An 11,782-nucleotide genomic window follows, 5' to 3' on the forward strand; every position below is an offset into this window, starting at 1 on the left:
AGTGATTGGATCACATCACACCCTGGGCCATACTTGGCGAGTTCGTTGCGTGACATGTATGTTGTAACTCTAGGTCTTTTGGATGCAAGATAGTGAAAATTTACAGTCGTTTGCTTTCGTGGATGTAGGCATTGCTGAACTACATAATTCTTCGTGTCATTATTTTATTGCTTTCATATAATTTATGTGATTGTGTTTTTTGTATATGTCATTGTTGGTTGCAGCATTATGTGATTCATTTTTTCTACTGCACATTCATTTGCACAACATCTTTCAAGAGTAAGCAAGTTTAAGCACAAGAGTGATTTTAGAAAGACAAAAAGCTTAGGTAATTGATAAAACACTATAGAAATGTTTTCTTGTGTTTATTGGGCTTAATAGGGCATATTTATAAAATTAGGAGCAAAATTAATCATTGTATAGTTTTCTACTCAAATCGATCAACCTATTTTATAGTCCAATTGACCAAGCGTTAGTTGTTAGACAATAAACTGACCATTAGAGTCCTTGAAAAATTGAATTAGTCGACCGCTCACTTGGGTCGATAATCCATTTAAGCCTTTTGTCTAGTACAATCGACCTAACATCATGGGGTGGTCAACTGCTTGTGCATTTTGTCAAGACTTGTCACTGCTCCATAAAAGGCCAGTCGACCATACCTCACAACAACCTAGAACAATCTCTTATTTTCATGTTTACATTTTTAATTTTTAGTTCATTAGTGTCATAACTTGAATATTCTAAAAGATACAATGTAAATCATATTACATTTGAGGGAAATCAATACAAATAAATAAGAATTAACAACTTCAAGTCTTCCCTCTAATCTTCACATATAATGGCTTAACCTATAAAATCACAATTAAAAACACAAAGTCACTAGTCCAAAATAATTTATTATTATCAAAATTATGTTAATGAAATCTTGGGAATAACAAACTCTACCTCCTCCTCTTTTATGATGATAAATTATTTTTAAAAAAGAACAAAATTGTAAAACAATAAAAAGCTTTCAAAAAAGTTCAAGTAATGTATATCATTCAATTTGCACACGTGCACGCGCATACATACACACGCACACAAGTTTTTCTATATTCCATACTTCTCTCCCTTTAATATCACCGAAACCAATAAATGAAGAGTGAATATAACAATTGTGAGGATGTTTCATATTACTCCACTTCTTTCTATTTGACAAAAAAAATGATTTTTAATAAGGCTCAAAATTATTCTCAATAAATAAAATTAGGCTAATATGCTCCACATATTCAAAATTAAGTTCAAAAAAATTGCATGGTCAAAATTATAAGAAAGAATTTGATGCCAAAATTTGTATGATCATAAGTTAAAGAATAGGTTCACACAAAAAGTTACAGAATTTTTCTTTTTTTTTGATAAAATTTAGCAAAAAAATTTCAACCAATATTTATCAAACATCTCACTATATAATGTTAGCATTACAATGGGATAACAAAGAGGTGGACTTAAGCACTCCATTATATAACCAAGAATGATATGCCCTAACCCCCAAGGTGTGGTTCAGGTGGTAGTGCGGGTTGCGGGAGTACCTCTCATGAGGTCAGGTGTTCAAACCCTCTCGGGTTCGTTTTTGCCCCTGAATTCTTAAAATTTACCTCCCTTTGGAGTTGTGGGGTCAGTTTCAGGGGATGTGGGATTAGTCATGTGGACCATAAAACGAACATGTGAAAACCCGGTGCGTAATCCAAAAAAAAAAAAAAAGAATGATATGCCCTAATCCAAAAAAAAGAAAGAATGATATGCCCTAAAAAAATTATAAAAAAAAAACTATTTTAATGCATACTTATTATTTGGCCTTGACTTAATTTATTATAAAAATAAATTATGTATTCTACCATTTAAATAAAAAAGCTAAAGGATAATTTTCAATTTTATATATATATATATATATATATATATATATATATATATATATATATATATATATAAACAAAAGACTCTATATGGCCTCTTGAACCTCAATCCTAAATTTTTATAATTTTAAATTAAAAATAAAAATAAAATAAGAACAACAAACCAGGAATTTTTGAACACTTATTTTAATAAATAAATAAATCAATAATATATTTATCATAATGTCCTTCCCAATATATAATATGTGTTTATTGCACTCATTTTTCATACTCATTTTTATTATAAGGGCGTATATAATTTAATGTACATATTTATTGGGTTCTTTTAAGGGAAGAGCTATTAATTATTGATAACCTTAAATTATATATATATATATATATATATATATTATAATTTATAATATATTATATTATATTATATTATATTATTATTTAATTTATTTATTTATTATTTTTTAAAAAATAATTTTAATTTTAATTTAATTTAATTTAATTTTTTTAATAATTATAATTTTTAAAATTTTAATTTAATTTTTTTTTTAGGATCACTACATTCTCCTCTCTTTACAAAAATTTCATCCTCAAAATTTTTTAACTATTACCAATCACATTCTTAACTCACTACCCCTGTCTATAGAAAAGTCGGTAGCCATCCACATAGCGGCTCCGTCCCATGTTTATTAACTACCCTCATTTATGGTGGAGGAATACCGTGGTTACAATACTTCCATTGGGAAATTACAATAACCATAACAAATTTTCTCAAAGATTATCCATAATTAAACTACAAACAACTAACAACACAACCCCATAACAAATTTTCTCAAAGATTATCCATAATTAAACTACAAACAACTAACAACACAACCTACTCTAATCCATCCATATACAACCATACCCTTACCCGTCTAGCATTAGCCCTTGTTGAATAGCTATGGGTACTTCTGGCGTGTTTCTGTCTTTAATTCCTAGGAAGCCTCCTCAACTGCATGATTTCACCACAACACATTCACTAACGGTATATCCTTAGTACGCAGTTCCTGTATTTTCTGATCTAGAATCTGAACTAGTACCTCCTCGTATACCAGAGTATCCCCGATCTCCAATGATTCATAATTGATCATATGTGAGGGGTCTGGAATGTACCTCCTCAACACTACAAAAAATAAGGTTATTAGTGACGGTTTTCAATTTGTCGCTATACCTATCGTTACTAATACATATTAGTGACAAATTTTTCAAACCGTCACCAATAAAAGAGTATTAGTGATGGATTAAAACCGTCACTAATACTACCGTCACTAATAATGGAGTATTAGTGACGGAATAAAACCGTCACTAAAGACCTAGGCTCGTCACTATAGATTCTGCACCAAATCGACAAAAATTGTCACTAAAACCATAGTATTAGTGACGGTGCTAAATTCGTCATTATTGCTCAATTATTAATGACGATTTTGAAATCGTCACAATTACTCACTAATAGTGACGATTTCAAAATTGTCACTATTGATTTATTATTAGTGACGATTTTTAAAACCGTCCCTATTGGTCTATTAGTAGTGACGATTTTAGAACCGTCACTATTGCTCTGCCTTAGGATTTAGTGACGATTTTAAACCATCAATAAAGCGTATTAGTGACAATTTTGAAATCGTCACTAATACTTAGATTGCACAAATTTTTTTTCCAATGATTAATTCCTGTAAAAATCTGTAATTAAATTACATTTACATTAAACCATAATTCCAATAAAATTCTTAAATTATTCAAAATTCTAATTCAAATTTAAATACATTTATTATAAAAATTCAAATTCAAATTCAAATACAAATACAAATATATTATAAAAATTAAAATTTAAATACAAATACATTATAAAAATTCAAATTTAAATACATTTCATTTGTTCAGATAAAAAAAAAAAGTGGAAAGTTGCATTCGAGCTGCATGACATCGTCCTAACGTTGTCACAGTTGTAAACCCTACAAAATAAGAAAGTTGAAAAAATTAGTATACGATTTTTGAAAATAAATCACTACCTACCACATATACAGGCATAAAAAATAAATCACATCACTGGGATTATTGGGATAGGGAGACCCACATATTGTGTTTGCTCTTCCATCTCCTTAATAATTAATGGATCTCTTCCCAAAGAGATGGGCCTTATTAATTTTATTTTAGGCAGCATTAGTACAGTTTCTGATTAATAATACTAAATAAATAAAATTTTGAACAGCTGAACTGATTATTAATTACTGTTTGTTTTGCTCTGATCCTTTACTTGAATCACTTGTTTGCCTCAAATATGTATCCTTCTTCAGCTCATTGTAAACTAGATTATTATATGTTTTAAGAAAAAAATTCCAAATTGATTCTTTTAGAAATGCATAGAGGCAGTGCCTAGTAGAAGGATTTGTAAATCACATTTTTGTAGTTCTATTTTTAGTTTAAATATTATGCTTGGAAAAATATACAAAGAAATAGGATTAACTAGATTCACAATTCTAAAAATAAAAATAAAAAGACATTTTGTACAAAAAGTGGTTGTCAGATTTGGTGAGAATCTATAAGCATTTGGAAAGAAGTACTGTTATTGCCCTTTGTTTATAATTTTTCATTTAAATATGAACAATTTATTAAAATAATAAAATGTTAGATTCACTTACACTTCTATTCATGCCAAGTAACCATATTGGATTTTTAAAATGGAATGAGTTCAATTCTATTACACTTTATTAGCAATAAGGGTGCCACACATGATCAAACCTCAAATGACAGCTCATCATCAAATATTTGTTGTTACAGCCAGAATGCTCCAGCATAATTTTCAGTTAAATACTGAGATATGCTACAAAATATTCCTTCTTGATGTATATAAATACCATGTCTGTATCACATATTACATATATGAGAAGGATACAATTCCTCTCAATGTTACTTTGTTTTCTCTATTTTTGTCATGGTATCAAAGCCAGCTAGGGCAGTCCATCGTTCCAGGTCTTTCAGTCCAAAGCTCATAAAACTTTTCTTCCATGGCTGAAAATCTTGAGCAAATTATTCCCCCACAAACTTCATTGCTATCAAATTAAACCATGAAAGTTATCTTCTGTGGAAGCCACAAATCATGCCCTACCTTAGAGGACAGAACTTGTTCACCTATATGTTGATGAGACCATTGTTCCATTTGAAGAACACAATAGTGGTGCACCAACTAGGACAGCAGCCCTTCTGCTTGCTAACCAACCGACCAGCGATAAGAAGGGAAAAACAGCCCCAAGTAAACCTGAAATGCCATAGATGCTTCGATATTGGCCACGAGTCCAATGAGTGTCCAAAGAAGGCTGAAGGCAGAGTTAGCCTTGCTAAGGATCAAGAGCCTACTTGTGAAGAAAAAACTGCAATTCTTGAGGACCAAAAGCAGCAACTACAAGCTGAAAATGATGTGGCAAAATAAGAGATTGAGGGTGATGTCCTTGGTGAGTCTTTAGTCATTTGAAGGTCATTACTTTCTCCTCTAGCTAGTAGCAACACGTAGCAACATAAAAATATCATTTGAACTAGAGGCACAGCGGGTGGAAAGCTTTGCAACTTGATAATTGATAGTGAGAGCAGTGAGAACATGGTTTGTCAAGAGAAGGTAGACAAGCTGGGATTGAAAAAAGAGAGACATCAACAGCCATACCACATTCTATGGTTCAACAAAGGAAATGAGGCAATTGTCTCTTTGAGATGCCTTGTCAATTTCTCAATCGGTTCCTTCATGAAATCTGTTTCTTGTGTTGTGGCTCCTATGGATGCATGTCATATTCTTCTTGAGTGGCCTTGGCAATATGATAGAGGCACAATCCATGATGGTATCAAGAACACTTATTCATTTTTTTATTAAGGACAGTGAGAAAATGGTTGTTCACCTGCTCCTAAATAAGAAGGGTTTTGCTGAAAAAATGAAAGTGGGTTGGGTACATCCTTCTTCAAAAGGAGTGTAAGATGCAATTTGTGTTCCCAAATGATGTTGAGGAGATTTTTTATGAGTTAAAAAATGTGATGCTAGATTTTTGGAGTATTGGACTCTGAACGTGAAGTCTAACCTGCTCCTTACTAATACTATTTCTTTTGCACAAAGTATTTTTTGTTGGAGAGAGGCAGATTGTGTATATTATTTTTAGTAGACATTTAAGTGGTAGGATGTTCGTCGTACAGAGAAAAAGGGCATTGTGTTCAAATTAGATTTTCTGATTTTGAGAAAGCGTGTGATTGAGGTAGTTGTGAGTTCTTGGATAGAGTGCCTTTGAGGAAGGGGTCAGGTGTTACGTGGAGGAATTGGACAGGGGGCTGTTTATCTAATGCTTTTGTGAACCACCAATATGGATTGCAATATCTAATGAATGTCCATTCTAAATTAACTAAGTCTACGTTGCCTTATTTATTATGATTCCTAAGATTCACTCATCCTTTCAAAAATATTTGAACATTAAATGACTAAGCCTATCTTTTATTTTTGTTTGGTCAAATTTTAACGCAATTTCGGCAGCATGCCGTCTGTAAATTGGATGTTTTCCAATAAAACCTACACCTGATAGGTTCAAATAGAGCATTTATAACAAGTTCAAGGCACACAAGAACCTATATCCACTACCAGCATACAATACACATCAACTACATCTGCCATGCAGGAGGCATTCTAGACTAGCATGCAACCATCTAGCATATTCACGACAGTAATACCTGCCAACCATATCTTAAATTCAGAATATAATTAAATAGCAGAGAATAGTGCTTAAGTTTCCATTTGTTGGACGAAGAGAAGATAAGGCAGTGTAATCAATGGGGAAGGAGAGAATGAAGTGGAATTGGACTTGTGGGTTAATGGGTATTTCTGAAAATGTGACAGGTTTGAATTCAGCTTATGTAAAAACATCTTTTTTGGTCAACTTATGATATGTTATGGTCATTAATTTGGTAGTCACTTAGGTGGGACAATTCATGAAGTTTGAAGAAGCATCAGAAACATCTTCGAGACATGGTGGAAATTTTTTTATGTATGAATACCAATACCAGATTTTTCTTTATCCCCAAAAATTGATATGTCAAATGTCTGCATGTTAACAAATCTGCGAACTACGGAACTAGAAGGCCAGCCAATGAAAAGGGGAACAAAGACACAAAAAAGACAACAAACTTCAAGATCTAGGGAGCCCATTTATCAGCTCAAATTTTCAATTTGCTCTTTGTTTGTCTATTTTTACCATAGTCTTTCTATGATTTAAATCTAACTACAATGCACTTGAGATACAACTACTCCACTTCAGATTTGTAGAGAGCAGTGGACTGCTATTTAGTCCAATGGCTTAGTGGGCAAATTGTTAATGATCTTAGTACAATCCTTGATGTATGTGACACTCTACAAAGTGGTTGATGTTTTGTATCTGGGGATGGCATCCCCTTGATGCACTACTAATATAAATGAATCCAAGAACCACATAAGAGAGTTCCTCAAGCTCCCCATCATTAAGGCTAAACATACTAAAAAACTGATGAACATGGAAAGCAAAAAGCATATTTGTAGAAGAAGAAGAAGAATACTTACACATTCGAACTTTGACGCAAATGAACTCACGAACTCACAAACGCTCAAAGACAAGCTTGCGAGGAGCTCCTTCTGGTTTGAAAATGTCCACGATGAACTCGCAAAGCTCCTGACGAAGTGACGAACTCGCGAAGGGCTCCTGCTGGTTCGCAGTGTGGAAGACCAACTCACGAAGGCCAAAGGGCTTCGAAGGGTCGAAGAAGAAGGCCAAAATGAAGGGTCTCTCACTAAGTCAATCTCTCCTCTCGTGTTGGCTCTCTGAGCAGAGACGTTCGTCACGCTCAAATGAAGAATCAACAGCAGTCAGCTAGGGCTCCAATTGAATTGGGCTCCGAGCATTAGGTGACTAGGGATTTAAGGTTGGGCCGGTTGGCCTGGGATTGGAGTGGGAGGGACCGAGTGGGGCGTGTGGGCCATGCGGGCGTGGGCACTAATACCCTTATTAGTGACGGTTCCCCAAAACCATCACTAATACCCTTAAATATTTCTTTTTTATCATTTTTTAAACACTAGTAGTGATGGTTTCAAAACTGTCACTAATACCCATTTATTAGTGACGGTACTCCCAAACCATCACTAATACCCTTAAATATTTCTTTTTAATAGTTTTTTAAATAAAAACACTATTAGTGACGGTTTCAAAACCGTACTAATACCCCTTATCAGTGACGGTTCCCCAAAACTGTCACTAATACCGTTAAATATTTCTTTTTAATAATTTTTTAAATAAGAACACTAGTAGTGACGGTTTTGAAACCGTCACTAATACCCACTTATTAGTAATGGTACTCCCAAACCGTCACTAATACCCTAAACTATTTCTTTTTTATTTTTTTAACTAAAAACACTAATAGTGACAGTGCTATAACCGTCACTAATACCCTGAAATCGTCGCTAATATTTTTTCGGTAAAATTTTTCCTCGAAAATTGTTTACCGCGCTGTTTTTAGTGACGAAAGTATTAGTGACGGTTCTTAGAAACCGTCACTAATGCTCTATTATTAGTAACGAAATTTAATTCGTCACTAATACTTTCGTCACTAAAAACCAGTTTTTTTGTAGTGCAACATGGACACGTGAAACACGTCGTGTATCCTGGACAGCGCTGGGAGTAGTGCTATTATGTATGCCACCAAACCAACCCTCTCCAGAATCTCGAACGGCCCAATGTATCTAGGGCTCAGCTTGCCATTCTTTCCATACGTCATCACCCCCTTCATAGGAGCAATCCTCAAGAATATCATATCACCTACTTCGAATTCTAACTCCCGTCGGCGAGTATCCACATAACTCTTCTGCCGACTCTAGGCTGCCTTGATCCTTTTCCTGATAAGTTCGACCTTTGCAAAGGCTTACTAAACAAGTTTTGGTCCCAAAATCTGCCGCTCACCTACTTCATCTCAGTACAACGGAGATCGGCACCGACAACCATACAAGGCTTGTAGTGATCCTAAAAAAATTAATTAATTAATTAATTAAAAAATATTATTATTAAAAAAATTAAATTAAATTAAAATTTTAAATAAAAAATAATTAATTAAATAATATAATATTATAATAAAATATATATTACCTTCCTGAAGCCTCTGGCTTAAGGAAGTAACCTCCTAAAGGGAAGCTACGCAGGACGTCTCCTCCACCTCCTCTCTCCCACTCTCCTCCATCTAGTCTCCGTTATTCGGCCGATAAAAAATCTAAAAATACCGTTGGGCTCTGCTTACCGCCACCGACATTTCTACTAGGCGGATCTGTCGTGGGAGCGGCGTAGGCATATCTCCTGGGGTAAGGCCAAATCTCAAACTTACCTCAATTTCTCTTAAACTATAAGCCCCATTAATGAACGGAAATTGTTAGAAGACTCGTGGGGAGATTCTCTACAATCTAGCCGAAGAGAGTTTTTGAATTGGAGCTCCAGGGTACCAATCCTAAATCAGGGGTAAGTTTAATATTTTAGGCTTTTATTAGGCTATTTAGGGTATTTAGAACTTAGAAAAATTTCAGGGAAAGTTGTTCTAGGGATTGTGACGAATAATATAGTGAATTTTGAATTTCAGGGCTCGAGGAATTTTGAACGCTTGGGGCGTAGGCCGAGGCATTAGCATGTTTTTTTTTTTCAGGAATCAGGTAAGGGGATTAAGTTACGTCAGTAATTTTATGAAATTTGAATCCATTTAATTGTTATGTTTATATAAATTTATTTATTTATTCATTTGGGAATTTAAATGCTATTTTGAAAACCAATCGTTCGAAATGGGTTTTACAAACATAGGATATATGGTATGGTATTTTTGAATAAAATAACCGGTGGAAAACTTGTTTGTTTATATGAATATATTAAAATATGGAAAATCGTGTGGCAGATGATTTAATTTGTATGGATTATCGTATATCTGGATTTGGGATTTTGAAATACTGAATTGTTTGAGAAATATTGAAAATGCTTGTGAAAATACTAGAATTGTTTATGAAATGCAGGTGTTTGAACTAACGGCCAGTGGCCGGGTATTGTTTGATTGTCCAAGGGCCGAGATTATTATTTGACGGCCAAGGGCCGAGTTTTAATTAATGGCTATATGAAGAATTTTATTTTGTGGTCGGGGACCAGGTTTTTGGAATAGCAGGAAATATATGTGAATTAATATTTTAAATGGTGATTTATATTATCTAAATTGCATGATATACTTTAGGAACCCTGAGGACCAGTGTATTGTGAACACGGTACCGTTGCTCGAGATTTATGATGCGGTCGCGTGCGCCCACACCTATGCTAAGAGGTGTAGGGTGGCCTTGTCCGATTTGCCTACGTGAAGTGAATGCACCCCCCCTAGGTGAGGGCAATAGGACCAGTAGTTGGAGTTGCGTGTACCCGTGGAGTATGTTAGCGAAGAGTATAGATGACTACTGTCTAGGTGGATCCCTTAGGATATTAGTCCAGCCTTCGGGCCGCACAACCTGTGTCATGGGGATGTAAATGGTGTGTTTGTCACAGGGAGTGTCTTATATGCATATCTGTTAATTTATGTAAATACGGTTAATTAATAAGATAAATTTGAGGGCTTACTGAGAAAAGTGAGTGCCCTAGTAACAGTAATGGTACTAGAGCAGAGGGAAGCTACTTGTATGAGCGGGTAATCTTCCTTATTCTCGACTAATTGTGTGTGTGGATATAAAATAAGAATGTTTTCATAAAAGTGTTTATTTGCTTAGAGAACTGGTTATTTTATATACACTAAATGCATGTTGGCCATACACTAACATTAACTTAGTCTTTCCTTTACTGAGTTGTGCCTCACCCCTACTTTACAAACTATCTTTTCAGGAAATCCTAAAGATCGGGTCTAGCAGGCTAAGGAGTCGGGCTAGAGGTGTAAATTCATGTAGGTAGTGTGTAGATAGAGATTTTATTTTTGTTTAGTTTTATGGGATGTAGTTATGTGAAAATGGATACTTTTGTGTATAAAGATAGTTAGAACTCTAGTAATGTAATTTGAGGATTTTATATTTTATTTTCGCTGCGTATGTGTGTTTTATATTTGATGAATAAGGTATTCGATACACTGACGTCACTAAAGTAGCACTTCGGGCCCACGTGGCGGGTCGAGGTCGTTACAAGGCCTCATATGGTGCCATTCCAACAGCAGATATCAGATCCAACTGCTCCCAAAATCTAACACACATGCCCGTAGCATATCCTCGAGAATTTGAATGGTTCGTTCAGACGGTCCATCTGTTTGAGGGTGAAATTCAGTACTAAAAGTGAGTTGAGAACCCAACGCTCTCTAGAAACTCTTCCAGAAACGAGAAGTGAACCGCGGATCCCGATCTGAAACGATGGACACGGGCATGCCATGTATCCTAACTATCTCCTGAACATAGAGTTCTGTCAGCTTATCCATGGAGTAACTGGTTCTAACCGAAATGAAATGGACAGTCTTCGTCAATCTATCAACAACTACCCATACAGCATTCTGCCCATGCAACACTGAAGGCAATTCCGATACAAAGTCCATCGAGATATGCTCCCACTTCCACGTAGGGATGTCCAGTGGTTGAAGTGGTCCCACTGGCCTCTGGTGTTCTGCTTTCACCTACTGACATATCAAGCACCGACCCATAAATTTAGTAATTTCCCTCTTCATGTTACTCCACCAGAATGTTTCGCGCAAGTCTCTATACATCTTCGTGCTACCCGGGTGAACAGTATAGAGAGAATGGTGAGCTTCCCCCAGAATTGTCCTTTTTATCTCTGTGTCATCTGGCACACACAATCAAGTGTGAAATCTGAGAACTCTATCCT

Source organism: Malania oleifera, chromosome 1 (assembly GCF_029873635.1).
Source record: "Malania oleifera isolate guangnan ecotype guangnan chromosome 1, ASM2987363v1, whole genome shotgun sequence".
Taxonomy (NCBI): Eukaryota; Viridiplantae; Streptophyta; class Magnoliopsida; order Santalales; family Ximeniaceae; genus Malania; species Malania oleifera.